The sequence below is a fragment of the Chiloscyllium plagiosum genome, unplaced genomic scaffold, assembly GCF_037043375.1.
Source record: "Chiloscyllium plagiosum isolate Xiang-an unplaced genomic scaffold, Cpla_swu_hap1 HiC_scaffold_33, whole genome shotgun sequence".
NCBI lineage: Eukaryota > Metazoa > Chordata > Chondrichthyes > Orectolobiformes > Hemiscylliidae > Chiloscyllium > Chiloscyllium plagiosum.
Genome location: NW_028270171.1, coordinates 21,684,791 through 21,710,315, shown reverse-complemented (window position 1 = coordinate 21,710,315; position 25,525 = coordinate 21,684,791). Strand labels below are relative to the sequence as shown.

Genomic DNA, 25,525 nt, shown 5'->3' with positions numbered 1-25,525 from the left:
GCACATTCCATGGTCCAGGAATACGTGTTGAGGGACGCGCTGAAGCTTGGGGCAGCTGCCGCCAAGGCGCGGTGGGGAAAGACCACTGTGTAAAGTCTGCCTGCCTAACGAAGAACAGGGGGCCCATGCAGTCATTTGGGCCCTGCTGACACCTCAGCTAAAAATGTAATCGTACAGACCTGTAAATAGGAATGATTACTCTGTTTTTGGTATGCAAACAAATGGAATGTTTACATATGTATGACATGTCCAGTTGTATACATCAAAGTATTTATGAATAAAGTATATTTTTGAAATAAAAAAAAGGCACTCCCAGTACGAGGCTACCCCATTGCACTTTGGGTGTGCTGACACCTGCGATGGCCCCAAATGCGGGATACTCGACTGCAACATTTGTGGTCGTGGGGGACTGCGTTCGCGCTCTCCCCTGATTTCCAAACGAAAGATAGAATCAGAGTTGCGTTTTCCCAGTAGGCGGTGCTGTTCTGCTGTAATTTGTCACTGCTCTGTTAACTCCTCCAAGTTTGCTGGAACAGTCGTTGGTGCACCTTTCCTCCCTCTCCAATTCGGAGCCGTCGTAAATTTGAAACCATTAAGCCCACCGAACCTCTTCTGCATATGCGACCATTTCCCTCTATTTCCTCGTTCTATCTCTCAACATGCTTCTTAAACACCTTCCCTCTCAACTTCTCTCAGTCACCACCTTCTCCATGTCTTACCACCATTTGCTTCTTCGCCAACCTATCAAGCAAGGCCATCAACACCCTGAGCTACAAAGTGGAAAATCAGCAAAATTACAACTTCCTCACCATTTTCATTATTCCATGCACATTCTGTAAACCTGTCTCAGGGTCATCCGCAACTAATACCTCAGATACCTCAGCCATCTCCAAAGCTCTAGTTAGCTGGGAAAGGCTCGCTCAATCTCAAAACTTACTCTGATTTCTCTCCACAGATCTTGCGAGACCTGCTGAAATTTCCCCCTACATCCCTGAACACGATGCGGCAATGTAGCATGGCAAATTCACGTAAATCCAAATCCAGGCCACCTCACGTCTGGGGGAAGAATGCCTCATCTTACGTCTTCGGACCCTCCAACCACACAGCATCAATGTTGACTTCACCACGTTCCTCATCTTCCATCCACCACCTCATCTCAGATCCAACCCTCCACTTGACCTTCCCACCTAACCACTCCACACTGACCTATCCCCCAGCAATGGTCCCCAAACCCCTACCCACTTGCGTGTACCTATCACCTTCACAGCAAGCTTTCCCCAGCCCCACAACCACCTCCAGTCCAATTACCGCCTTCGCTCTGCTCCATGTCTCCAGCCTGCTCCAATTCAGCTCTCAACCATTCTGTACTGATCCAGGTCTCTAATCCGCAGGGAAATCAGACACGGATGAAAAGGACGTTTAGATTTTAATCACAGGCCAGTTTATTTTACACAGAGGGTGAGTGCTCGGAATGTGCTGCCAGACGAGGTGGTGGTCTCAGTTTTGTGTCTCATCCAACATAATGTTGAGAAATATTTTTCTTTGGTACCCTTAACCTTGGATGTGATTTCTCCTGAAGTCACTAAATTTGATGCATTGGTGGGTGGGGGTGTGTGGGGAAGGTGTTGTGGGGGCTGATCTGATAGCCATTTGACATTGGCTGAGTTATGGGATCCCACAACCTGATTTGACTGTGTTAAAAATCCCACAACACCAGGTTACGTCTCAACGGGGTTATTTGGAAGTACAGCAGTCACCACCACCCCCGCCGTACCATCGGTGGGATACGTTCCAAGACCGACCGCAGAAGACCGAAACGGCGGATAGGGGCAAACCCATTCATTTAAATTGGAAAGTTACCTTCCTGGCAGCCCCCTGGTTCCAGAATGTTCCCTGTAGCACGTTCGGGCCACGGATATGGGGGTTACCCTGTCCTGGCTTTCAGCGTGCTGCACCTTCATCAGGTAACTGCAGAGCAGGATCATAAGACAGAAAACTGGTAACAAAAGATGATAGTTTCATGCAACTGAAAAGACAACAGATGGAACAATCACTGCAATCAACACGGCAAACTAGCAAAGGCAAGAGATTCACATTCCATTAACCTGCTTTTGAACTTGGCTAGTAGGCATTGGCTGCACCATTCCTGGAAACACTGCAATACCAGGCTGATACATGGAGGGGACAGAGCAAGCCCTTAAGCCATCTCCCTGCTCCAAAAATCCATTTAATACAAACACTCCCACGTTCGGGAGGTATCAGCGATTAAACTGATAAGAACAGAAACTACACATATTCCGAGCCAAAAGGCCGAGAAGCGATAGCACATTAATACTCCAACGGTGGGGGTCATATTTGCCGACTATCCTTTCCATCAGTTTGATGATATTCAAAGTTCATTTATTCCCTTACCGTGTACCTTCCAAGATTTCCGACCAGATCGGAAGATCACTTTGCAGCAGTCGCTGTGCTTTCCCCGTGGTTTTCTGTCCATCTGTTACCTAGCCGCATAGATCGCGCTGACGACCCATCAGATGGCACGGGCCGGAGCCGCCATGGAAGCGCACGTCAGGTCGACTGCAGAGAGGTTTCTCCCGCTGATCGGGGACAGCAGCAGGGTCATTCTCCCGGTGATCGGGGACAGCAGCAGCGGCGGCAGGGTCATTTCCCCGGCATCTACAAGATTCACCAGAATTCCTCAGGCAGCAACCTTCCAAACCCATGGCCAACACAGCCTTGAGGGATGACGGCAGCAGATCCGTGGGAACGCCACCATTCGCAAGTTCTTTCCCGAGGCACTCGCTGTCCTGAATTGCAAATATATCGTTGTTCCTCCGGTGTCACTGGGTCAAAATCTGGAATCCCCGCCCAAACAGCATCGCGGGGCTACCGACAGCACATGGACTGCAGCGGTTCGAGAGAGCAGCTCACCACCAGGGTGATCTCGGGATGGGCAAGAAATGTTGGCCTTGACAGAAAGATCCTATTCATTTCCTCCCCTTGTGTTCGTGTCGCTCGCCCATAAATGCGAATCATTGTTTCCCTCACGTACAGGATTCGCTCCTTGGCATTCCACATCAATCTGAAAAGTTGTGAAAAGTGAATTACGTCCGAGCATCCTTTCTTTATCGTCCACTTTCAATATCCTCTCTACTTGTATCCGACTCTCTGTGTAGAATGGGGAGGGAGCTGATCTCCCTATGTAAACAGGTCACGCTGCAAGTGCACCTCATCGCCACAAGCAGCTCGATTTGACCTCTCCGTTCACATTACTGCAGATTGCGGAGAACATTTGAAGCCGATCCAGTTGACAAACTGACAACTATTTTGCTACTTGCACCACAAATGATGACAAACCATTCCAAATCGTACGGGTGGCACGGTGGCTCAGTGGTTAGTACGGCTGCCTCGTGGCACCAGGGAGCTGAAGTGAGTTCCAGCCTCGGGCGATCGTCTGTGTGAATAATCTTTACGTGCAGACATAGCCACTAAAGCAGGTTGCTTCCGTATAGTAGTTTGCGAAGAAACAAACAGAGATGGGGGTTTCACTCTATTCAGGAAACAGACTAAAGCCATTTCTTTTTTGTTCAAGAAAATATTCGGATAAATTTGATGCGTCGGTGGGTGTGGGGAAGGGGTTGTGGGGGCTGATCTGATAGCCATTTGACATTGGCTGAGTTATGGGATCCCACAACCTGATTTGACTGTGTTAAAAATCCCACAACACCAGGTTACGTCTCAACGGGGTTATTTGGAAGTACAGCAGTCACCACCACCCCCGCCGTACCATCGGTGGGATACGTTCCAAGATCGACCGCAGAAGACCGAAACGGCGGATAGGGGCAAACCCATTCATTTAAATTGGAAAGTTACCTTCCTGGCAGCCCCCTGGTTCCAGAATGTTCCCTGTAGCACGTTCGGGCCACGGATATGGGGGTTACCCTGTCCTGGCTTTCAGCGTGCTGCACCTTCGTCAGGTAACTGCAGAGCAGGATCATAAGACAGAAAACTGGTAACAAAAGATGATAGTTTCATGCAACTGAAAAGACAACAGATGGAACAATCACTGCAATCAACACGGCAAACTAGCAAAGGCAAGAGATTCACATTCCATTAACCTGCTTTTGAACTTGGCTAGTAGGCATTGGCTGCACCATTCCTGGAAACACTGCAATACCAGGCTGATACATGGAGGGGACAGAGCAAGCCCTTAAGCCATCTCCCTGCTCCAAAAATCCATTTAATACAAACACTCCCACGTTCAGGAGGTATCAGCGCTTAAACTGATAAGAACAGAAACTACACATATTCCGAGCCAAAAGGCCGAGAAGCGATAGCACATTAATACTCCAACGGTGGGGGTCATATTTGCCGACTATCCTTTCCATCAGTTTGATGATATTCAAAGTTCGTTTATTCCCTTACCGTGTACCTTCCAAGATTTCCGACCAGATCGGAAGATCACTTTGCAGCAGTCGCTGTGCTTTCCCCGTGGTTTTCTGTCCATCTGTTACCTAGCCGCGTAGATCGCGCTGACGACCAATCAGATGGCACGGGCCGGAGCCGCCATGGAAGCGCACGTCAGGTCGACTGCAGAGAGGTTTCTCCCGCTGATCGGGGACAGCAGCAGGGTCATTCTCCCGGTGATCGGGGACAGCAGCAGCGGCGGCGGCGGCGGCAGGGTCATTTCCCCGGCATCTACAAGATTCACCAGAATTCCTCAGGCAGCAACCTTCCAAACCCATGGCCAACACAGCCTTGAGGGATGACGGCAGCAGATCCGTGGGAACGCCACCATTCGCAAGTTCTTTCCCGAGGCACTCGCTGTCCTGAATTGCAAATATATCGTTGTTCCTCCGGTGTCACTGGGTCAAAATCTGGAATCCCCGCCCAAACAGCATCGCGGGGCTACCGACAGCACATGGACTGCAGCGGTTCGAGAGAGCAGCTCACCACCAGGGTGATCTCGGGATGGGCAAGAAATGTTGGCCTTGACAGAAAGATCCTATTCATTTCCTCCCCTTGTGTTCGTGTCGCCTGCCCATAAATGCGAATCATTGTTTCCCTCACGTACAGGATTCGCTCCTTGGCATTCCACATCAATCTGAAAAGTTGTGAAAAGTGAATTACGTCCGTGCATCCTTTCTTTATCGTCCACTTTCAATATCCTCTCTACTTGTATCCGACTCTCTGTGTAGAATGGGGAGGGAGCTGATCTCCCTATGTAAACAGGTCACGCTGCAAGTGCACCTCATCGCCACAAGCAGCTCGATTTGACCTCTCCGTTCACATTACTGCAGATTGCGGAGAACATTTGAAGCCGATCCAGTTGACAAACTGACAACTATTTTGCTACTTGCACCACAAATGATGACAAACCATTCCAAATCGTACGGGTGGCACGGTGGCTCAGTGGTTAGTACGGCTGCCTCGTGGCACCAGGGAGCTGAAGTGAGTTCCAGCCTCGGGCGATCGTCTGTGTGAATAATCTTTACGTGCAGACATAGCCACTAAAGCAGGTTGCTTCCGTATAGTAGTTTGTGAAGAAACAAACAGAGATGGGGGTTTCACTCTATTCAGGAAACAGACTAAAGCCATTTCTTTTTTGTTCAAGAAAATATTCGGATAAATTTGATGCGTCGGTGGGTGTGGGGAAGGGGTTGTGGGGGCTGATCTGATAGCCATTTGACATTGGCTGAGTTATGGGATCCCACAACCTGATTTGACTGTGTTAAAAATCCCACAACACCAGGTTACGTCTCAACGGGGTTATTTGGAAGTACAGCAGTCACCACCACCCCCGCCGTACCATCGGTGGGATACGTTCCAAGACCGACCGCAGAAGACCGAAACGGCGGATAGGGGCAAACCCATTCATTTAAATTGGAAAGTTACCTTCCTGGCAGCCCCCTGGTTCCAGAATGTTCCCTGTAGCACGTTCGGGCCACGGATATGGGGGTTACCCTGTCCTGGCTTTCAGCGTGCTGCACCTTCATCAGGTAACTGCAGAGCAGGATCATAAGACAGAAAACTGGTAACAAAAGATGATAGTTTCATGCAACTGAAAAGACAACAGATGGAACAATCACTGCAATCAACACGGCAAACTAGCAAAGGCAAGAGATTCACATTCCATTAACCTGCTTTTGAACTTGGCTAGTAGGCATTGGCTGCACCATTCCTGGAAACACTGCAATACCAGGCTGATACATGGAGGGGACAGAGCAAGCCCTTAAGCCATCTCCCTGCTCCAAAAATCCATTTAATACAAACACTCCCACGTTCGGGAGGTATCAGCGATTAAACTGATAAGAACAGAAACTACACATATTCCGAGCCAAAAGGCCGAGAAGCGATAGCACATTAATACTCCAACGGTGGGGGTCATATTTGCCGACTATCCTTTCCATCAGTTTGATGATATTCAAAGTTCGTTTATTCCCTTACCGTGTACCTTCCAAGATTTCCGACCAGATCGGAAGATCACTTTGCAGCAGTCGCTGTGCTTTCCCCGTGGTTTTCTGTCCATCTGTTACCTAGCCGCGTAGATCGCGCTGACGACCCATCAGATGGCACGGGCCGGAGCCGCCATGGAAGCGCACGTCAGGTCGACTGCAGAGAGGTTTCTCCCGCTGATCGGGGACAGCAGCAGGGTCATTCTCCCGGTGATCGGGGACAGCAGCAGCGGCGGCGGCGGCGGCGGCAGGGTCATTTCCCCGGCATCTACAAGATTCACCAGAATTCCTCAGGCAGCAACCTTCCAAACCCATGGCCAACACAGCCTTGAGGGATGACGGCAGCAGATCCGTGGGAACGCCACCATTCGCAAGTTCTTTCCCGAGGCACTCGCTGTCCTGAATTGCAAATATATCGTTGTTCCTCCGGTGTCACTGGGTCAAAATCTGGAATCCCTGCCCAAACAGCATCGCGGGGCTACCGACAGCACATGGACTGCAGCGGTTCGAGAGAGCAGCTCACCACCAGGGTGATCTCGGGATGGGCAAGAAATGTTGGCCTTGACAGAAAGATCCTATTCATTTCCTCCCCTTGTGTTCGTGTCGCTCGCCCATAAATGCGAATCATTGTTTCCCTCACGTACAGGATTCGCTCCTTGGCATTCCACATCAATCTGAAAAGTTGTGAAAAGTGAATTACGTCCGTGCATCCTTTCTTTATCGTCCACTTTCAATATCCTCTCTACTTGTATCCGACTCTCTGTGTAGAATGGGGAGGGAGCTGATCTCCCTATGTAAACAGGTCACGCTGCAAGTGCACCTCATCGCCACAAGCAGCTCGATTTGACCTCTCCGTTCACATTACTGCAGATTGCGGAGAACATTTGAAGCCGATCCAGTTGACAAACTGACAACTATTTTGCTACTTGCACCACAAATGATGACAAACCATTCCAAATCGTACGGGTGGCACGGTGGCTCAGTGGTTAGTACGGCTGCCTCGTGGCACCAGGGAGCTGAAGTGAGTTCCAGCCTCGGGCGATCGTCTGTGTGAATAATCTTTACGTGCAGACATAGCCACTAAAGCAGGTTGCTTCCGTATAGTAGTTTGCGAAGAAACAAACAGAGATGGGGGTTTCACTCTATTCAGGAAACAGACTAAAGCCATTTCTTTTTTGTTCAAGAAAATATTCGGATAAATTTGATGCGTCGGTGGGTGTGGGGAAGGGGTTGTGGGGGCTGATCTGATAGCCATTTGACATTGGCTGAGTTATGGGATCCCACAACCTGATTTGACTGTGTTAAAAATCCCACAACACCAGGTTACGTCTCAACGGGGTTATTTGGAAGTACAGCAGTCACCACCACCCCCGCCGTACCATCGGTGGGATACGTTCCAAGACCGACCGCAGAAGACCGAAACGGCGGATAGGGGCAAACCCATTCATTTAAATTGGAAAGTTACCTTCCTGGCAGCCCCCTGGTTCCAGAATGTTCCCTGTAGCACGTTCGGGCCACGGATATGGGGGTTACCCTGTCCTGGCTTTCAGCGTGCTGCACCTTCGTCAGGTAACTGCAGAGCAGGATCATAAGACAGAAAACTGGTAACAAAAGATGATAGTTTCATGCAACTGAAAAGACAACAGATGGAACAATCACTGCAATCAACACGGCAAACTAGCAAAGGCAAGAGATTCACATTCCATTAACCTGCTTTTGAACTTGGCTAGTAGGCATTGGCTGCACCATTCCTGGAAACACTGCAATACCAGGCTGATACATGGAGGGGACAGAGCAAGCCCTTAAGCCATCTCCCTGCTCCAAAAATCCATTTAATACAAACACTCCCACGTTCGGGAGGTATCAGCGATTAAACTGATAAGAACAGAAACTACACATATTCCGAGCCAAAAGGCCGAGAAGCGATAGCACATTAATACTCCAACGGTGGGGGTCATATTTGCCGACTATCCTTTCCATCAGTTTGATGATATTCAAAGTTCGTTTATTCCCTTACCGTGTACCTTCCAAGATTTCCGACCAGAACGGAAGATCACTTTGCAGCAGTCGCTGTGCTTTCCCCGTGGTTTTCTGTCCATCTGTTACCTAGCCGCGTAGATCGCGCTGACGACCCATCAGATGGCACGGGCCGGAGCCGCCATGGAAGCGCACGTCAGGTCGACTGCAGAGAGGTTTCTCCCGCTGATCGGGGACAGCAGCAGGGTCATTCTCCCGGTGATCGGGGACAGCAGCAGCGGCGGCGGCGGCAGGGTCATTTCCCCGGCATCTACAAGATTCACCAGAATTCCTCAGGCAGCAACCTTCCAAACCCATGGCCAACACAGCCTTGAGGGATGACGGCAGCAGATCCGTGGGAACGCCACCATTCGCAAGTTCTTTCCCGAGGCACTCGCTGTCCTGAATTGCAAATATATCGTTGTTCCTCCGGTGTCACTGGGTCAAAATCTGGAATCCCCGCCCAAACAGCATCGCGGGGCTACCGACAGCACATGGACTGCAGCGGTTCGAGAGAGCAGCTCACCACCAGGGTGATCTCGGGATGGGCAAGAAATGTTGGCCTTGACAGAAAGATCCTATTCATTTCCTCCCCTTGTGTTCGTGTCGCTCGCCCATAAATGCGAATCATTGTTTCCCTCACGTACAGGATTCGCTCCTTGGCATTCCACATCAATCTGAAAAGTTGTGAAAAGTGAATTACGTCCGTGCATCCTTTCATTATCGTCCACTTTCAATATCCTCTCTACTTGTATCCGACTCTCTGTGTAGAATGGGGAGGGAGCTGATCTCCCTATGTAAACAGGTCACGCTGCAAGTGCACCTCATCGCCACAAGCAGCTCGATTTGACCTCTCCGTTCACATTACTGCAGATTGCGGAGAACATTTGAAGCCGATCCAGTTGACAAACTGACAACTATTTTGCTACTTGCACCACAAATGATGACAAACCATTCCAAATCGTACGGGTGGCACGGTGGCTCAGTGGTTAGTACGGCTGCCTCGTGGCACCAGGGAGCTGAAGTGAGTTCCAGCCTCGGGCGATCGTCTGTGTGAATAATCTTTACGTGCAGACATAGCCACTAAAGCAGGTTGCTTCCGTATAGTAGTTTGCGAAGAAACAAACAGAGATGGGGGTTTCACTCTATTCAGGAAACAGACTAAAGCCATTTCTTTTTTGTTCAAGAAAATATTCGGATAAATTTGATGCGTCGGTGGGTGTGGGGAAGGGGTTGTGGGGGCTGATCTGATAGCCATTTGACATTGGCTGAGTTATGGGATCCCACAACCTGATTTGACTGTGTTAAAAATCCCACAACACCAGGTTACGTCTCAACGGGGTTATTTGGAAGTACAGCAGTCACCACCACCCCCGCCGTACCATCGGTGGGATACGTTCCAAGACCGACCGCAGAAGACCGAAACGGCGGATAGGGGCAAACCCATTCATTTAAATTGGAAAGTTACCTTCCTGGCAGCCCCCTGGTTCCAGAATGTTCCCTGTAGCACGTTCGGGCCACGGATATGGGGGTTACCCTGTCCTGGCTTTCAGCGTGCTGCACCTTCGTCAGGTAACTGCAGAGCAGGATCATAAGACAGAAAACTGGTAACAAAAGATGATAGTTTCATGCAACTGAAAAGACAATAGATGGAACAATCACTGCAATCAACACGGCAAACTAGCAAAGGCAAGAGATTCACATTCCATTAACCTGCTTTTGAACTTGGCTAGTAGGCATTGGCTGCACCATTCCTGGAAACACTGCAATACCAGGCTGATACATGGAGGGGACAGAGCAAGCCCTTAAGCCATCTCCCTGCTCCAAAAATCCATTTAATACAAACACTCCCACGTTCGGGAGGTATCAGCGATTAAACTGATAAGAACAGAAACTACACATATTCCGAGCCAAAAGGCCGAGAAGCGATAGCACATTAATACTCCAACGGTGGGGGTCATATTTGCCAACTATCCTTTCCATCAGTTTGATGATATTCAAAGTTCGTTTATTCCCTTACCGTGTACCTTCCAAGATTTCCGACCAGATCGGAAGATCACTTTGCAGCAGTCGCTGTGCTTTCCCCGTGGTTTTCTGTCCATCTGTTACCTAGCCGCGTAGATCGCGCTGACGACCCATCAGATGGCACGGGCCGGAGCCGCCATGGAAGCGCACGTCAGGTCGACTGCAGAGAGGTTTCTCCCGCTGATCGGGGACAGCAGCAGGGTCATTCTCCCGGTGATCGGGGACAGCAGCAGCGGCGGCGGCGGCAGGGTCATTTCCCCGGCATCTACAAGATTCACCAGAATTCCTCAGGCAGCAACCTTCCAAACCCATGGCCAACACAGCCTTGAGGGATGACGGCAGCAGATCCGTGGGAACGCCACCATTCGCAAGTTCTTTCCCGAGGCACTCGCTGTCCTGAATTGCAAATATATCGTTGTTCCTCCGGTGTCACTGGGTCAAAATCTGGAATCCCCGCCCAAACAGCATCGCGGGGCTACCGACAGCACATGGACTGCAGCGGTTCGAGAGAGCAGCTCACCACCAGGGTGATCTCGGGATGGGCAAGAAATGTTGGCCTTGACAGAAAGATCCTATTCATTTCCTCCCCTTGTGTTCGTGTCGCTCGCCCATAAATGCGAATCATTGTTTCCCTCACGTACAGGATTCGCTCCTTGGCATTCCACATCAATCTGAAAAGTTGTGAAAAGTGAATTACGTCCGTGCATCCTTTCTTTATCGTCCACTTTCAATATCCTCTCTACTTGTATCCGACTCTCTGTGTAGAATGGGGAGGGAGCTGATCTCCCTATGTAAACAGGTCACGCTGCAAGTGCACCTCATCGCCACAAGCAGCTCGATTTGACCTCTCCGTTCACATTACTGCAGATCGCTGAGAACATTTGAAGCCGATCCAGTTGACAAACTGACAACTATTTTGCTACTTGCACCACAAATGATGACAAACCATTCCAAATCGTACGGGTGGCACGGTGGCTCAGTGGTTAGTACGGCTGCCTCGTGGCACCAGGGAGCTGAAGTGAGTTCCAGCCTCGGGCGATCGTCTGTGTGAATAATCTTTACGTGCAGACATAGCCACTAAAGCAGGTTGCTTCCGTATAGTAGTTTGCGAAGAAACAAACAGAGATGGGGGTTTCACTCTATTCAGGAAACAGACTAAAGCCATTTCTTTTTTGTTCAAGAAAATATTCGGATAAATTTGATGCGTCGGTGGGTGTGGGGAAGGGGTTGTGGGGGCTGATCTGATAGCCATTTGACATTGGCTGAGTTATGGGATCCCACAACCTGATTTGACTGTGTTAAAAATCCCACAACACCAGGTTACGTCTCAACGGGGTTATTTGGAAGTACAGCAGTCACCACCACCCCCGCCGTACCATCGGTGGGATACGTTCCAAGACCGACCGCAGAAGACCGAAACGGCGGATAGGGGCAAACCCATTCATTTAAAGTGGAAAGTTACCTTCCTGGCAGCCCCCTGGTTCCAGAATGTTCCCTGTAGCACGTTCGGGCCACGGATATGGGGGTTACCCTGTCCTGGCTTTCAGCGTGCTGCACCTTCGTCAGGTAACTGCAGAGCAGGATCATAAGACAGAAAACTGGTAACAAAAGATGATAGTTTCATGCAACTGAAAAGACAACAGATGGAACAATCACTGCAATCAACACGGCAAACTAGCAAAGGCAAGAGATTCACATTCCATTAACCTGCTTTTGAACTTGGCTAGTAGGCATTGGCTGCACCATTCCTGGAAACACTGCAATACCAGGCTGATACATGGAGGGGACAGAGCAAGCCCTTAAGCCATCTCCCTGCTCCAAAAATCCATTTAATACAAACACTCCCACGTTCGGGAGATATCAGCGATTAAACTGATAAGAACAGAAACTACACATATTCCAAGCCAAAAGGCCGAGAAGCGATAGCACATTAATACTCCAACGGTGGGGGTCATATTTGCCGACTATCCTTTCCATCAGCTTGATGATATTCAAAGTTCGTTTATTCCCTTACCGTGTACCTTCCAAGATTTCCGACCAGATCGGAAGATCACTTTGCAGCAGTCGCTGTGCTTTCCCCGTGGTTTTCTGTCCATCTGTTACCTAGCCGCGCAGATCGCGCTGACGACCAATCAGATGGCACGGGCCGGAGCCGCCATGGAAGCGCACGTCAGGTCGACTGCAGAGAGGTTTCTCCCGCTGATCGGGGACAGCAGCAGGGTCATTCTCCCGGTGATCGGGGACAGCAGCAGCAGCGGCGGCGGCAGGGTCATTTCCCCGGCATCTACAAGATTCACCAGAATTCCTCGGGCAGCAACCTTCCAAACCCATGGCCAACACAGCCTTGAGGGATGACGGCAGCAGATCCGTGGGAACACCACCATTCGCAAGTTCTTTCCCGAGGCACTCGCTGTCCTGAATTGCAAATATATCGTTGTTCCTCCGGTGTCACTGGGTCAAAATCTGGAATCCCCGCCCAAACAGCATCGCGGGGCTACCGACAGCACATGGACTGCAGCGGTTCGATGAGCAGCTCACCACCAGGGTGATCTCGGGATGGGCAAGAAATGTTGGCCTTGACAGAAAGATCCTATTCATTTCCTCCCCTTGTGTTCGTGTCGCTCGCCCATAAATGCGAATCATTGTTTCCCTCACGTACAGGATTCGCTCCTTGGCATTCCACATCAATCTGAAAAGTTGTGAAAAGTGAATTACGTCCGTGCACCCTTTCTTTATCGTCCACTTTCAATATCCTCTCTACTTGTATCCGACTCTCTGTGTAGAATGGGGAGGGAGCTGATCTCCCTATGTAAACAGGTCACGCTGCAAGCGCACCTCATCGCCACAAGCAGCTCGATTTGACCTCTCCGTTCACATTACTGCAGATTGCTGAGAACATTTGAAGCCGATCCAGTTGACAAACTGACAACTATTTTGCTACTTGCACCACAAACGATGACAAACCATTCCAAATCGTACGGGTGGCATTGTGGCTCAGTGGTTAGTACGGCTGCCTCGTGGCACCAGGGAGCTGAAGTGAGTTCCAGCCTCGGGCGATCGTCTGTGTGAATAATCTTTACGTGCAGACATAGCCACTAAAGCAGGTTGCTTCCGTATAGTAGTTTGCGAAGAAACAAACAGAGATGGGGGTTTCACTCTATTCAGGAAACAGACCAAAGCCATTTCTTTCTTGTTCAAGAAAATATTCGGATAAATTTGATGCGTCGGTGGGTGTGGGGAAGGGATTGTGGGGGCTGATCTGATAGCCATTTGACATTGGCTGAGTTATGGGATCCCACAACCTGATTTGACTGTGTTAAAAATCCCACAACACCAGGTTACAGCTCAACGGGGTTATTTGGAAGTACAGCAGTCACCACCACCCCCGCCGTACCATCGGTGGGATACGTTCCAAGACCGACCGCAGAAGACCGAAACGGCGGATAGGGGCAAACCCATTCATTTAAATTGGAAAGTTACCTTCCTGGCAGCCCCCTGGTTCCAGAATGTTCCCTGTAGCACGTTCGGGCCGCGGATATGGGGGTTACCCTGTCCTGGCTTTCAGCGTGCTGCACCTTCGTCAGGTAACTGCGGAGCAGGATCATAAGACAGAAAACTGGTAACAAAAGATGATAGTTTCATGCAACTGAAAAGACAACAGATGGAACAATCACTGCAATCAACACGGCAAACTAGCAAAGGCAAGAGATTCACATTCCATTAACCTGCTTTTGAACTTGGCTAGTAGGCATTGGCTGCACCATTCCTGGAAACACTGCAATACCAGGCTGATACATGGAGGGGACAGAGCAAGCCCTTAAGCCATCTCCCTGCTCCAAAAATCCATTTAATACAAACACTCCCACGTTCGGGAGATATCAGCGATTAAACTGATAAGAACAGAAACTACACATATTCCGAGCCAAAAGGCCGAGAAGCGATAGCACATTAATACTCCAACGGTGGGGGTCATATTTGCCGACTATCCTTTCCATCAGTTTGATGATATTCAAAGTTCGTTTATTCCCTTACCGTGTACCTTCCAAGATTTCCGACCAGATCGGAAGATCACTTTGCAGCAGTCGCTGTGCTTTCCCCGTGGTTTTCTGTCCATCTGTTACCTAGCCGCGTAGATCGCGCTGACGACCAATCAGATGGCACGGGCCGGAGCCGCCATGGAAGCGCACGTCAGGTCGACTGCAGAGAGGTTTCTCCCGCTGATCGGGGACAGCAGCAGGGTCATTCTCCCGGTGATCGGGGACAGCAGCAGCGGCGGCGGCGGCGGCAGGGTCATTTCCCCGGCATCTACAAGATTCACCAGAATTCCTCAGGCAGCAACCTTCCAAACCCATGGCCAACACAGCCTTGAGGGATGACGGCAGCAGATCCGTGGGAACACCACCATTCGCAAGTTCTTTCCCGAGGCACTCGCTGTCCTGAATTGCAAATATATCGTTGTTCCTCCGGTGTCACTGGGTCAAAATCTGGAATCCCCGCCCAAACAGCATCGCGGGGCTACCGACAGCACATGGACTGCAGCGGTTCGAGAGAGCAGCTCACCACCAGGGTGATCTCGGGATGGGCAAGAAATGTTGGCCTTGACAGAAAGATCCTATTCATTTCCTCCCCTTGTGTTCGTGTCGCTCGCCCATAAATGCGAATCATTGTTTCCCTCACGTACAGGATTCGCTCCTTGGCATTCCACATCAATCTGAAAAGTTGTGAAAAGTGAATTACGTCCGTGCACCCTTTCTTTATCGTCCACTTTCAATATCCTCTCTACTTGTATCCGACTCTCTGTGTAGAATGGGGAGGGAGCTGATCTCCCTATGTAAACAGGTCACGCTGCAAGCGCACCTCATCGCCACAAGCAGCTCGATTTGACCTCTCCGTTCACATTACTGCAGATTGCTGAGAACATTTGAAGCCGATCCAGTTGACAAACTGACAACTATTTTGCTACTTGCACCACAAACGATGACAAACCATTCCAAATCGTACGGGTGGCATTGTGGCTCAGTGGTTAGTACGGCTGCCTCGTGGCACCAGGGAGCTGAAGTGAGTTCCAGCCTCGGGCGATCGTCTGTGTGAATAATCTTTACGTGCAGACATAGCCACTAAAGCAGGTTGCTTCCGTATAGTAGTTTGCGAAGAAACAAACAGAGATGGGGGTTTCACTCTATTCAGGAAACAGACCAAAGCCATTTCTTTCTTGTTCAAGAAAATATTCGGATAAATTTGATGCGTCGGTGGGTGTGGGGAAGGGATTGTGGGGGCTGATCTGATAGCCATTTGACATTGGCTGAGTTATGGGATCCCACAACCTGATTTGACTGTGTTAAAAATCCCAAAACACCAGGTTACAGCTCAACGGGGTTATTTGGAAGTACAGCAGTCACCACCACCCCCGCCGTACCATCGGTGGGATACGTTCCAAGACCGACCGCAGAAGACCGAAACGGCGGATAGGGGCAAACCCATTCATTTAAATTGGAAAGTTACCTTCCTGGCAGCCCCCTGGTTCCAGAATGTTCCCTGTATCACGTTCGGGCCGCGGATATGGGGGTTACCCTGTCCTGGCTTTCAGCGTGCTGCACCTTCGTCAGGTAACTGCAGAGCAGGATCATAAGACAGAAAACTGGTAACAAAAGATGATAGTTTCATGCAACTGAAAAGACAAGAGATGGAACAATCACTGCAATCAACACGGCAAACTAGCAAAGGCAAGAGATTCACATTCCATTAACCTGCTTTTGAACTTGGCTAGTAGGCATTGGCTGCACCATTCCTGGAAACACTGCAATACCAGGCTGATACATGGAGGGGACAGAGCAAGCCCTTAAGCCATCTCCCTGCTCCAAAAATCCATTTAATACAAACACTCCCACGTTCGGGAGATATCAGCGATTAAACTGATAAGAAAAGAAACTACACATATTCCGAGCCAAAAGGCCGAGAAGCGATAGCACATTAATACTCCAACGGTGGGGGTCATATTTGCCGACTATCCTTTCCATCAGCTTGATGATATTCAAAGTTCGTTTATTCCCTTACCGTGTACCTTCCAAGATTTCCGACCAGATCGGAAGATCACTTTGCAGCAGTCGCTGTGCTTTCCCCGTGGTTTTCTGTCCATCTGTTACCTAGCCGCGTAGATCGCGCTGACGACCAATCAGATGGCACGGGCCGGAGCCGCCATGGAAGCGCACGTCAGGTCGACTGCAGAGAGGTTTCTCCCGCTGATCGGGGACAGCAGCAGGGTCATTCTCCCGGTGATCGGGGACAGCAGCAGGAGCAGCAGCGGCGGCAGGGTCATTTCCCCGGCATCTACAAGATTCACCAGAATTCCTCAGGCAGCAACCTTCCAAACCCATGGCCAACACAGCCTTGAGGGATGACGGCAGCAGATCCGTGGGAACACCACCATTCGCAAGTTCTTTCCCGAGGCACTCGCTGTCCTGAATTGCAAATATATCGTTGTTCCTCCGGTGTCACTGGGTCAAAATCTGGAATCCCCGCCCAAACAGCATCGCGGGGCTACCGACAGCACATGGACTGCAGCGGTTCGATGAGCAGCTCACCACCAGGGTGATCTCGGGATGGGCAAGAAATGTTGGCCTTGACAGAAAGATCCTATTCATTTCCTCCCCTTGTGTTCGTGTCGCTCGCCCATAAATGCGAATCATTGTTTCCCTCACGTACAGGATTCGCTCCTTGGCATTCCACATCAATCTGAAAAGTTGTGAAAAGTGAATTACGTCCGTGCACCCTTTCTTTATCGTCCACTTTCAATATCCTCTCTACTTGTATCCGACTCTCTGTGTAGAATGGGGAGGGAGCTGATCTCCCTATGTAAACAGGTCACGCTGCAAGCGCACCTCATCGCCACAAGCAGCTTGATTTGACCTCTCCGTTCACATTACTGCAGATTGCTGAGAACATTTGAAGCCGATCCAGTTGACAAACTGACAACTATTTTGCTACTTGCACCACAAACGATGACAAACCATTCCAAATCGTACGGGTGGCATTGTGGCTCAGTGGTTAGTACGGCTGCCTCGTGGCACCAGGGAGCTGAAGTGAGTTCCAGCCTCGGGCGATCGTCTGTGTGAATAATCTTTACGTGCAGACATAGCCACTAAAGCAGGTTGCTTCCGTATAGTAGTTTGCGAAGAAACAAACAGAGATGGGGGTTTCACTCTATTCAGGAAACAGACCAAAGCCATTTCTTTCTTGTTCAAGAAAATATTCGGATAAATTTGATGCGTCGGTGGGTGTGGGGAAGGGATTGTGGGGGCTGATCTGATAGCCATTTGACATTGGCTGAGTTATGGGATCCCACAACCTGATTTGACTGTGTTAAAAATCCCACAACACCAGGTTACAGCTCAACGGGGTTATTTGGAAGTACAGCAGTCACCACCACCCCCGCCGTACCATCGGTGGGATACGTTCCAAGACCGACCGCAGAAGACCGAAACGGCGGATAGGGGCAAACCCATTCATTTAAATTGGAAAGTTACCTTCCTGGCAGCCCCCTGGTTCCAGAATGTTCCCTGTATCACGTTCGGGCCGCGGATATGGGGGTTACCCTGTCCTGGCTTTCAGCGTGCTGCACCTTCGTCAGGTAACTGCAGAGCAGGATCATAAGACAGAAAACTGGTAACAAAAGATGATAGTTTCATGCAACTGAAAAGACAATAGATGGAACAATCACTGCAATCAACACGGCAAACTAGCAAAGGCAAGAGATTCACATTCCATTAACCTGCTTTTGAACTTGGCTAGTAGGCATTGGCTGCACCATTCCTGGAAACACTGCAATACCAGGCTGATACATGGAGGGGACAGAGCAAGCCCTTAAGCCATCTCCCTGCTCCAAAAATCCATTTAATACAAACACTCCCACGTTCGGGAGATATCAGCGATTAAACTGATAAGAACAGAAACTACACATATTCCAAGCCAAAAGGCCGAGAAGCGATAGCACATTAATACTCCAACGGTGGGGGTCATATTTGCCGACTATCCTTTCCATCAGCTTGATGATATTCAAAGTTCGTTTATTCCCTTACCGTGTACCTTCCAAGATTTCCGACCAGATCGGAAGATCACTTTGCAGCAGTCGCTGTGCTTTCCCCGTGGTTTTCTGTCCATCTGTTACCTAGCCGCGTAGATCGCGCTGACGACCAATCAGATGGCACGGGCCGGAGCCGCCATGGAAGCGCACGTCAGGTCGACTGCAGAGAGGTTTCTCCCGCTGATCGGGGACAGCAGCAGGGTCATTCTCCCGGTGATCGGGGACAGCAGCAGCGGCGGCGGCGGCGGCAGGGTCATTTCCCCGGCATCTACAAGATTCACCAGAATTCCTCAGGCAGCAACCTTCCAAACCCATGGCCAACACAGCCTTGAGGGATGACGGCAGCAGATCCGTGGGAACACCACCATTCGCAAGTTCTTTCCCGAGGCACTCGCTGTCCTGAATTGCAAATATATCGTTGTTCCTCCGGTGTCACTGGGTCAAAATCTGGAATCCCCGCCCAAACAGCATCGCGGGGCTACCGACAGCACATGGACTGCAGCGGTTCGAGAGAGCAGCTCACCACCAGGGTGATCTCGGGATGGGCAAGAAATGTTGGCCTTGACAGAAAGATCCTATTCATTTCCTCCCCTTGTGTTCGTGTCGCTCGCCCATAAATGCGAATCATTGTTTCCCTCACGTACAGGATTCGCTCCTTGGCATTCCACATCAATCTGAAAAGTTGTGAAAAGTGAATTACGTCCGTGCACCCTTTCTTTATCGTCCACTTTCAATATCCTCTCTACTTGTATCCGACTCTCTGTGTAGAATGGGGAGGGAGCTGATCTCCCTATGTAAACAGGTCACGCTGCAAGCGCACCTCATCGCCACAAGCAGCTCGATTTGACCTCTCCGTTCACATTACTGCAGATTGCTGAGAACATTTGAAGCCGATCCAGTTGACAAACTGACAACTATTTTGCTACTTGCACCACAAACGATGACAAACCATTCCAAATCGTACGGGTGGCATTGTGGCTCAGTGGTTAGTACGGCTGCCTCGTGGCACCAGGGAGCTGAAGTGAGTTCCAGCCTCGGGCGATCGTCTGTGTGAATAATCTTTACGTGCAGACATAGCCACTAAAGCAGGTTGCTTCCGTATAGTAGTTTGCGAAGAAACAAACAGAGATGGGGGTTTCACTCTATTCAGGAAACAGACCAAAGCCATTTCTTTCTTGTTCAAGAAAATATTCGGATAAATTTGATGCGTCGGTGGGTGTGGGGAAGGGATTGTGGGGGCTGATCTGATAGCCATTTGACATTGGCTGAGTTATGGGATCCCACAACCTGATTTGACTGTGTTAAAAATCCCACAACACCAGGTTACAGCTCAACGGGGTTATTTGGAAGTACAGCAGTCACCACCACCCCCGCCGTACCATCGGTGGGATACGTTCCAAGACCGACCGCAGAAGACCGAAACGGCGGATAGGGGCAAACCCATTCATTTAAATTGGAAAGTTACCTTCCTGGCAGCCCCCTGGTTCCAGAATGTTCCCTGTATCACGTTCGGGCCGCGGATATGGGGGTTACCCTGTCCTGGCTTTCAGCGTGCTGCACCTTCGTCAGGTAACTGCAGAGCAGGATCATAAGACAGAAAACTGGTAACAAAAGATGATAGTTTCATGCAACTGAAAAGACAAGAGATGGAACAATCACTGCAATCAACACGGCAAACTAGCAAAGGCAAGAGATTCACATTCCATTAACCTGCTTTTGAACTTGGCTAGTAGGCATTGGCTGCACCATTCCTGGAAACACTGCAATACCAGGCTGATACATGGAGGGGACAGAGCAAGCCCTTAAGCCATCTCCCTGCTCCAAAAATCCATTTAATACAAACACTCCCACGTTCGGGAGATATCAGCGATTAAACTGATAAGAAAAGAAACTACACATATTCCGAGCCAAAAGGCCGAGAAGCGATAGCACATTAATACTCCAACGGTGGGGGTCATATTTGCCGACTATCCTTTCCATCAGTTTGATGATATTCAAAGTTCGTTTATTCCCTTACCGTGTACCTTCCAAGATTTCCGACCAGATCGGAAGATCACTTTGCAGCAGTCGCTGTGCTTTCCCCGTGGTTTTCTGTCCATCTGTTACCTAGCCGCGTAGATCGCGCTGACGACCAATCAGATGGCACGGGCCGGAGCCGCCATGGAAGCGCACGTCAGGTCGACTGCAGAGAGGTTTCTCCCGCTGATCGGGGACAGCAGCAGGGTCATTCTCCCGGTGATCGGGGACAGCAGCAGGAGCAGCAGCGGCGGCAGGGTCATTTCCCCGGCATCTACAAGATTCACCAGAATTCCTCAGGCAGCAACCTTCCAAACCCATGGCCAACACAGCCTTGAGGGATGACGGCAGCAGATCCGTGGGAACACCACCATTCGCAAGTTCTTTCCCGAGGCACTCGCTGTCCTGAATTGCAAATATATCGTTGTTCCTCCGGTGTCACTGGGTCAAAATCTGGAATCCCCGCCCAAACAGCATCGCGGGGCTACCGACAGCACATGGACTGCAGCGGTTCGATGAGCAGCTCACCACCAGGGTGATCTCGGGATGGGCAAGAAATGTTGGCCTTGACAGAAAGATCCTATTCATTTCCTCCCCTTGTGTTCGTGTCGCTCGCCCATAAATGCGAATCATTGTTTCCCTCACGTACAGGATTCGCTCCTTGGCATTCCACATCAATCTGAAAAGTTGTGAAAAGTGAATTACGTCCGTGCACCCTTTCTTTATCGTCCACTTTCAATATCCTCTCTACTTGTATCCGACTCTCTGTGTAGAATGGGGAGGGAGCTGATCTCCCTATGTAAACAGGTCACGCTGCAAGCGCACCTCATCGCCACAAGCAGCTTGATTTGACCTCTCCGTTCACATTACTGCAGATTGCTGAGAACATTTGAAGCCGATCCAGTTGACAAACTGACAACTATTTTGCTACTTGCACCACAAACGATGACAAACCATTCCAAATCGTACGGGTGGCATTGTGGCTCAGTGGTTAGTACGGCTGCCTCGTGGCACCAGGGAGCTGAAGTGAGTTCCAGCCTCGGGCGATCGTCTGTGTGAATAATCTTTACGTGCAGACATAGCCACTAAAGCAGGTTGCTTCCGTATAGTAGTTTGCGAAGAAACAAACAGAGATGGGGGTTTCACTCTATTCAGGAAACAGACCAAAGCCATTTCTTTCTTGTTCAAGAAAATATTCGGATAAATTTGATGCGTCGGTGGGTGTGGGGAAGGGATTGTGGGGGCTGATCTGATAGCCATTTGACATTGGCTGAGTTATGGGATCCCACAACCTGATTTGACTGTGTTAAAAATCCCACAACACCAGGTTACAGCTCAACGGGGTTATTTGGAAGTACAGCAGTCACCACCACCCCCGCCGTACCATCGGTGGGATACGTTCCAAGACCGACCGCAGAAGACCGAAACGGCGGATAGGGGCAAACCCATTCATTTAAATTGGAAAGTTACCTTCCTGGCAGCCCCCTGGTTCCAGAATGTTCCCTGTAGCACGTTCGGGCCGCGGATATGGGGGTTACCCTGTCCTGGCTTTCAGCGTGCTGCACCTTCGTCAGGTAACTGCGGAGCAGGATCATAAGACAGAAAACTGGTAACAAAAGATGATAGTTTCATGCAACTGAAAAGACAACAGATGGAACAATCACTGCAATCAACACGGCAAACTAGCAAAGGCAAGAGATTCACATTCCATTAACCTGCTTTTGAACTTGGCTAGTAGGCATTGGCTGCACCATTCCTGGAAACACTGCAATACCAGGCTGATACATGGAGGGGACAGAGCAAGCCCTTAAGCCATCTCCCTGCTCCAAAAATCCATTTAATACAAACACTCCCACGTTCGGGAGATATCAGCGATTAAACTGATAAGAACAGAAACTACACATATTCCGAGCCAAAAGGCCGAGAAGCGATAGCACATTAATACTCCAACGGTGGGGGTCATATTTGCCGACTATCCTTTCCATCAGTTTGATGATATTCAAAGTTCGTTTATTCCCTTACCGTGTACCTTCCAAGATTTCCGACCAGATCGGAAGATCACTTTGCAGCAGTCGCTGTGCTTTCCCCGTGGTTTTCTGTCCATCTGTTACCTAGCCGCGTAGATCGCGCTGACGACCAATCAGATGGCACGGGCCGGAGCCGCCATGGAAGCGCACGTCAGGTCGACTGCAGAGAGGTTTCTCCCGCTGATCGGGGACAGCAGCAGGGTCATTCTCCCGGTGATCGGGGACAGCAGCAGCGGCGGCGGCGGCGGCAGGGTCATTTCCCCGGCATCTACAAGATTCACCAGAATTCCTCAGGCAGCAACCTTCCAAACCCATGGCCAACACAGCCTTGAGGGATGACGGCAGCAGATCCGTGGGAACACCACCATTCGCAAGTTCTTTCCCGAGGCACTCGCTGTCCTGAATTGCAAATATATCGTTGTTCCTCCGGTGTCACTGGGTCAAAATCTGGAATCCCCGCCCAAACAGCATCGCGGGGCTACCGACAGCACATGGACTGCAGCGGTTCGAGAGAGCAGCTCACCACCAGGGTGATCTCGGGATGGGCAAGAAATGTTGGCCTTGACAGAAAGATCCTATTCATTTCCTCCCCTTGTGTTCGTGTCGCTCGCCCATAAATGCGAATCATTGTTTCCCTCACGTACAGGATTCGCTCCTTGGCATTCCACATCAATCTGAAAAGTTGTGAAAAGTGAATTACGTCCGTGCACCCTTTCTTTATCGTCCACTTTCAATATCCTCTCTACTTGTATCCGACTCTCTGTGTAGAATGGGGAGGGAGCTGATCTCCCTATGTAAACAGGTCACGCTGCAAGCGCACCTCATCGCCACAAGCAGCTCGATTTGACCTCTCCGTTCACATTACTGCAGATTGCTGAGAACATTTGAAGCCGATCCAGTTGACAAACTGACAACTATTTTGCTACTTGCACCACAAACGATGACAAACCATTCCAAATCGTACGGGTGGCATTGTGGCTCAGTGGTTAGTACGGCTGCCTCGTGGCACCAGGGAGCTGAAGTGAGTTCCAGCCTCGGGCGATCGTCTGTGTGAATAATCTTTACGTGCAGACATAGCCACTAAAGCAGGTTGCTTCCGTATAGTAGTTTGCGAAGAAACAAACAGAGATGGGGGTTTCACTCTATTCAGGAAACAGACCAAAGCCATTTCTTTCTTGTTCAAGAAAATATTCGGATAAATTTGATGCGTCGGTGGGTGTGGGGAAGGGATTGTGGGGGCTGATCTGATAGCCATTTGACATTGGCTGAGTTATGGGATCCCACAACCTGATTTGACTGTGTTAAAAATCCCAAAACACCAGGTTACAGCTCAACGGGGTTATTTGGAAGTACAGCAGTCACCACCACCCCCGCCGTACCATCGGTGGGATACGTTCCAAGACCGACCGCAGAAGACCGAAACGGCGGATAGGGGCAAACCCATTCATTTAAATTGGAAAGTTACCTTCCTGGCAGCCCCCTGGTTCCAGAATGTTCCCTGTATCACGTTCGGGCCGCGGATATGGGGGTTACCCTGTCCTGGCTTTCAGCGTGCTGCACCTTCGTCAGGTAACTGCAGAGCAGGATCATAAGACAGAAAACTGGTAACAAAAGATGATAGTTTCATGCAACTGAAAAGACAAGAGATGGAACAATCACTGCAATCAACACGGCAAACTAGCAAAGGCAAGAGATTCACATTCCATTAACCTGCTTTTGAACTTGGCTAGTAGGCATTGGCTGCACCATTCCTGGAAACACTGCAATACCAGGCTGATACATGGAGGGGACAGAGCAAGCCCTTAAGCCATCTCCCTGCTCCAAAAATCCATTTAATACAAACACTCCCACGTTCGGGAGATATCAGCGATTAAACTGATAAGAAAAGAAACTACACATATTCCGAGCCAAAAGGCCGAGAAGCGATAGCACATTAATACTCCAACGGTGGGGGTCATATTTGCCGACTATCCTTTCCATCAGTTTGATGATATTCAAAGTTCGTTTATTCCCTTACCGTGTACCTTCCAAGATTTCCGACCAGATCGGAAGATCACTTTGCAGCAGTCGCTGTGCTTTCCCCGTGGTTTTCTGTCCATCTGTTACCTAGCCGCGTAGATCGCGCTGACGACCAATCAGATGGCACGGGCCGGAGCCGCCATGGAAGCGCACGTCAGGTCGACTGCAGAGAGGTTTCTCCCGCTGATCGGGGACAGCAGCAGGGTCATTCTCCCGGTGATCGGGGACAGCAGCAGGAGCAGCAGCGGCGGCAGGGTCATTTCCCCGGCATCTACAAGATTCACCAGAATTCCTCAGGCAGCAACCTTCCAAACCCATGGCCAACACAGCCTTGAGGGATGACGGCAGCAGATCCGTGGGAACACCACCATTCGCAAGTTCTTTCCCGAGGCACTCGCTGTCCTGAATTGCAAATATATCGTTGTTCCTCCGGTGTCACTGGGTCAAAATCTGGAATCCCCGCCCAAACAGCATCGCGGGGCTACCGACAGCACATGGACTGCAGCGGTTCGATGAGCAGCTCACCACCAGGGTGATCTCGGGATGGGCAAGAAATGTTGGCCTTGACAGAAAGATCCTATTCATTTCCTCCCCTTGTGTTCGTGTCGCTCGCCCATAAATGCGAATCATTGTTTCCCTCACGTACAGGATTCGCTCCTTGGCATTCCACATCAATCTGAAAAGTTGTGAAAAGTGAATTACGTCCGTGCACCCTTTCTTTATCGTCCACTTTCAATATCCTCTCTACTTGTATCCGACTCTCTGTGTAGAATGGGGAGGGAGCTGATCTCCCTATGTAAACAGGTCACGCTGCAAGCGCACCTCATCGCCACAAGCAGCTTGATTTGACCTCTCCGTTCACATTACTGCAGATTGCTGAGAACATT

The 25,525-nt window shown here is 50.0% G+C and overlaps 12 non-coding genes and 1 pseudogene across 12 annotated transcripts; 1 reads left to right on the top strand and 12 right to left on the bottom strand.

Annotated features, from left to right (window-relative positions):
* Nucleotides 1-295: 295 nt before the first annotated feature.
* LOC122547476 (U1 spliceosomal RNA) lies at nt 296-430 on the top strand (annotated as a pseudogene).
* A 1,700-nt stretch (nt 431-2,130) lies between these two features.
* Nucleotides 2,131-2,322, bottom strand: LOC122547477 (U2 spliceosomal RNA). The gene has a single exon (XR_006311008.2). It is a non-coding gene; the product is annotated as a U2 spliceosomal RNA (small nuclear RNA).
* Nucleotides 2,323-4,143: 1,821 nt separating this feature from the next.
* LOC148141428 (U2 spliceosomal RNA) lies at nt 4,144-4,335 on the bottom strand. The gene has a single exon (XR_015752720.1). It is a non-coding gene; the product is annotated as a U2 spliceosomal RNA (small nuclear RNA).
* Nucleotides 4,336-6,165: 1,830 nt separating this feature from the next.
* On the bottom strand, nt 6,166-6,357 carry LOC148141427 (U2 spliceosomal RNA). The gene has a single exon (XR_015752714.1). It is a non-coding gene; the product is annotated as a U2 spliceosomal RNA (small nuclear RNA).
* Nucleotides 6,358-8,190: 1,833 nt separating this feature from the next.
* On the bottom strand, nt 8,191-8,382 carry LOC148141426 (U2 spliceosomal RNA). Its single transcript, XR_015752712.1, has one exon. It is a non-coding gene; the product is annotated as a U2 spliceosomal RNA (small nuclear RNA).
* Nucleotides 8,383-10,209: 1,827 nt separating this feature from the next.
* On the bottom strand, nt 10,210-10,401 carry LOC148141425 (U2 spliceosomal RNA). The gene has a single exon (XR_015752711.1). It is a non-coding gene; the product is annotated as a U2 spliceosomal RNA (small nuclear RNA).
* A 1,827-nt stretch (nt 10,402-12,228) lies between these two features.
* On the bottom strand, nt 12,229-12,420 carry LOC148141424 (U2 spliceosomal RNA). Its single transcript, XR_015752607.1, has one exon. It is a non-coding gene; the product is annotated as a U2 spliceosomal RNA (small nuclear RNA).
* A 1,826-nt stretch (nt 12,421-14,246) lies between these two features.
* Nucleotides 14,247-14,438, bottom strand: LOC148141423 (U2 spliceosomal RNA). The gene has a single exon (XR_015752703.1). It is a non-coding gene; the product is annotated as a U2 spliceosomal RNA (small nuclear RNA).
* Nucleotides 14,439-16,268: 1,830 nt separating this feature from the next.
* LOC148141422 (U2 spliceosomal RNA) lies at nt 16,269-16,460 on the bottom strand. Its single transcript, XR_015752737.1, has one exon. It is a non-coding gene; the product is annotated as a U2 spliceosomal RNA (small nuclear RNA).
* Nucleotides 16,461-18,289: 1,829 nt separating this feature from the next.
* Nucleotides 18,290-18,481, bottom strand: LOC148141421 (U2 spliceosomal RNA). The gene has a single exon (XR_015752606.1). It is a non-coding gene; the product is annotated as a U2 spliceosomal RNA (small nuclear RNA).
* Nucleotides 18,482-20,311: 1,830 nt separating this feature from the next.
* Nucleotides 20,312-20,503, bottom strand: LOC148141420 (U2 spliceosomal RNA). Its single transcript, XR_015752736.1, has one exon. It is a non-coding gene; the product is annotated as a U2 spliceosomal RNA (small nuclear RNA).
* Nucleotides 20,504-22,332: 1,829 nt separating this feature from the next.
* On the bottom strand, nt 22,333-22,524 carry LOC148141419 (U2 spliceosomal RNA). Its single transcript, XR_015752701.1, has one exon. It is a non-coding gene; the product is annotated as a U2 spliceosomal RNA (small nuclear RNA).
* A 1,830-nt stretch (nt 22,525-24,354) lies between these two features.
* Nucleotides 24,355-24,546, bottom strand: LOC148141418 (U2 spliceosomal RNA). The gene has a single exon (XR_015752735.1). It is a non-coding gene; the product is annotated as a U2 spliceosomal RNA (small nuclear RNA).
* Nucleotides 24,547-25,525: the final 979 nt, after the last annotated feature.